Below are 3,666 nucleotides of genomic sequence, written 5' to 3' on the forward strand. Positions count from 1 at the left end.
GGGGGGTAATGTAAGAGTGAGAGGGGGGTTAATGTGAGAGTGAGAGGGGGTAATGTGAGAGTGAGAGGGGGTAATGTGAGAGTGAGAGGGGGTAATGTGAGAGTGAGAGGGGGTAATGTGAGAGTGAGAGGGGGTAATGTGAGAGTGAGAGGGGGGTAATGTGAGAGTGAGAGGGGGGTAATGTGAGAGTGAGAGGGGGGTAATGTGAGAGTGAGAGGGGTAATGTGAGAGTGAGAGGGGGTAATGTGAGAGTGAGAGGGGGGTAATGTGAGAGTGAGAGGGGGGTAATGTAATGTGAGAGTGAGAGGGGGGTAATGTGAGAGTGAGAGGGGGGTAATGTGAGAGTGAGAGGGGGGTAATGTGAGAGTGAGGTAATGTGAGAGTGGGGGGGGGTAATGTGAGTGGGGGGGGGCTAATGTGAGAGTGGGGGGGCTAATGTGAGAGTGAGAGGGGGTAATGTGAGAGTGAGAAGGGGGTAATGTGAGAGTGAGAAGGGGGTGATGTGAGAGTGAGAAGGGGGTGATGTGAGAGTGAGAAGGGGGTGATGTGAGAGTGAGAAGGGGTGATGGTGAGTGGGGGCAAGCTGAGGGTGGTGACGGAGGGTTATGCTGAGGGTGGTGATGCTGAGGGTGGTGAGGGGTGATGCTGAGGGTGGTGGGGGGTGATGCTGAGGGGGGTGAGGGGGGTGATGCTGAAGGTGGTGGGGGGAGTGATGCTGAGGGGTGGTGAAGCTGAGGGTGGGGTGAGGCTGAGGGTGGTGGGGGGTTATGGGGGATGGTGAGGCTGAAGGGGTAATGGTGAGGGTGGTGGGTGTGAGGCGGAGGGTGGGCAGGGGTGAAGCTGAGGGTGGGCAGGGGTGAAGCTGAGGGTGGGCAGGGGTGAAGCTGAGGGTGGGCAGGGGTGAAGCTGAGGGTGGTGGGGGGTGAAGCTGAGGGTGGTGGGGGGTGATGGTGGTGGGGGGTGATGGTGGTGGGGAGTGATGGTGATGGTGGTGGGTGTAGCTGAGGGTGGTGGGGTGAGGCTGAGGGTGGTGGGGGTGATGGTGGTGAGGGGTGATGGTGAGGGTGGTGAGGGGTTGATGGTGGTGGGGGGTGATGGTGGTGGGGGTTAAGCTGAGGGTGGTGGGGGGTGAGGCTGAGGGTGGTGATGGTGGGTGATGGTGGTGGGGAATGAGGCTGAGGTTGGTGGGGGTGATGGTGACGGTGGTGGGGGGGTGAAGCTGATGGTGGTGGTGGGTGTAGCTGAGGGTGGTGGGGGTGAGGCTGAGGGTGGTGGGGTTGATGGTGGGGAGGGGTGATGGTGAGGGTGGTGGGGGTGATGGTGGTGGGTGGTGAGGCTGAGGGTGGTGGGGGTGAGGCTGAGGGTGGGGAGATGGTGGTGGGGGTGAGGCTGAGGGTGGGGTGAGGCTGAGGGTGGTGGGGTGATGGTGGTGGGGGTTAAGCTGAGGGTGGTGGGGGGTGAGGCTGAGGGTGGTGATGGTGGGTGATGGTGGTGGGGAATGAGGCTGAGGTTGGTGGGGGGTGATGGTGACGGTGGTGGGGGGTGAAGCTGATGGTGGTGGTGGGTGTAGCTGAGGGTGGTGGGGGTGAGGCTGAGGGTGGTGGGGGTGATGGTGGGGAGGGGTGATGGTGAGGGTGGTGGGGGTGATGGTGGTGGGTGGTGAGGCTGAGGGTGGTGGGGGGTGAGGCTGAGGAGATGGTGGTGGGGGTGAGGCTGAGGGTGGGGTGATGGTGGTGGGGTGAGGCTGAGGGTGGTGGGGGTGATGGTGGTGGGGGGTAAAGCGGAGGGTGGTGCGGGGTGATGGTGGTGGTGGGGGGTGAGGCTGAGGGTGGTGGGGGGTGATGGTGAGGGTGGGGGTGGGGGGTGAGGCTGAGGGTGGTGGGGTTGATGGTGGTGGGGGGTGAAGCTGAGGGTGGTGGGGGTGATGGTGGTGGGGGTGATGGTGGTGGGGGTGATGGTGGTGGGGGTGAGGCTGAGGGTGGTGGGGGTGATGGTGGTGATGAGGCTGAGGGTGGGGTGGTGGGGGTGAGGCTGAGGGTGGTGGTGGTGATGGTGGTGGGGGTTGAAGCTGAGGGTGTTGGGGGGTGATGGTGATGGTGGTGGTGGGGGGTGAAGCTGAGGGTGGTGGGGGTGATGGTGGTGGGGGTGAGGCTGAGGGTGTTGGGGGTGATGGTGGTGGGGGGTGAAGCTAAGGGTGTTGGGGGGTGATGGTGATGGTGGTGGTGGGGGGTGAAGCTGAGGGTGGTGGGGGATGAAGCTGAGGGTGGTGGTGGTGATGGTTGTGGGGGTTGAAGCTGAGGGTGTTGGGGGTGATGGTGATGGTGGTGGTGGGGGGTGAAGCTGAGGGTGGTGGGGGGTGAAGCTGAGGGTGGTGGGGGTGATGGTGGTGGGGGTGAGGCTGAGGGTGTTGGGGGTGATGGTGGTGGGGGGTGAAGCTAAGGGTGGTGGGGGTGATGGTGGTGGGGGGTGAAGCTAAGGGTGTTGGGGGTGATGGTGATGGTGGTGGTGGGGGGTGAAGCTGAGGGTGGTGGGGGGTGAAGCTGAGGGTGGTGGTGGTGATGGTGGTGGGGGTTGAAGCTGAGGGTGTTGGGGGGTGATGGTGATGGTGGTGGTGGGGGGTGAAGCTGAGGGTGGTGGGGGTGATGGTGGTGGGGGTGAGGCTGAGGGTGTTGGGGGTGATGGTGGTGGGGGGTGAAGCTAAGGGTGGTGGGGGTGATGGTGGTGGGTGAGGCAAAGGGTGGTGGGGGGGTGATGGTGGTCGGGGGTGAGGCTGAGTGTGGTGGGGGGTGATGGGGAGGGAGAGCCTACCTTTCCCTGGTGGTCCAGTGGGCTCCCTGGTGGTCCGGTGGCCCCTGCTCCCGGTCTGCAGCTCCACAGAGCTGCAGACCGTGTAATCTCGCGAGATTCAGAGCGTTGCCGTGGTAACCCGCGGCAACGCTCTGATTGGCCAATTCTCGCGAGTCACATGGTCTGCAGCTCTGCACACTGCGGAGCTGCAGACCAGTGTCTGCGGTGGCCGGCCTGGCAGCAAGGAGGGGCCTCGCACCCGGCGGCTTACCGGGCAAGCCGCCGGGCCCCCTCCTGGTGTCAGGTCCTCGGTCAGTGACCGAGGACCTGACACACTCTGCCAACAGGCGGTTTAGGCGGCCGCGAGGCCCCAGCCAGCGCGAGGCCTTAGGCGGCCGCCTAAACCGCCTAATTAGAGAGCCGCCTCTGTATTTCAAGTAAAGTGCAGTTTCAAGTAAAGTGCATCAAAGTTTACAACAACAAAAAAAGACAAGGAAATGCACAGTAAGGAGATGTAGGGCAAGGGGTGGTATGAATCACAGAACATTTGATAATTTGCAGGAAGTACAAAGTACAAAGCCAGTCACAGTGAATTGCAGTGCCTGTATTAAGGCAGAGAAACCTGCAAATAAGGAATCACTGTTATATAACTATGATGTAAGTTCGGAAGACATGTTCAAGCCATAATATCATAATATAATGTTCTCTAGAGGATGGAACCAATTTATTCACTTCTTCCAATGTCATTCGACATGAACATTCAATAATTGCATGAGATGGAATTTTACCAGCTTCTAGACCAGGGATAGGCAACCTTCGGCACTCCAGATGTTGTGGACTACATCCCCCATAATGCTCTTACACACAAAATGCTGGCAA

The 3,666-nt window shown here is 60.7% G+C and overlaps 1 pseudogene; it reads right to left on the reverse strand.

Moving 5' to 3' along the window:
* Nucleotides 1-1,031: 1,031 nt before the first annotated feature.
* LOC134612761 (basic proline-rich protein-like) lies at nt 1,032-2,719 on the reverse strand (annotated as a pseudogene).
* Between the last annotated feature and the right edge of the window lie 947 nt (nt 2,720-3,666).

Source organism: Pelobates fuscus, chromosome 5 (genome assembly GCF_036172605.1).
Source record: "Pelobates fuscus isolate aPelFus1 chromosome 5, aPelFus1.pri, whole genome shotgun sequence".
Classification (NCBI taxonomy): domain Eukaryota; kingdom Metazoa; phylum Chordata; class Amphibia; order Anura; family Pelobatidae; genus Pelobates; species Pelobates fuscus.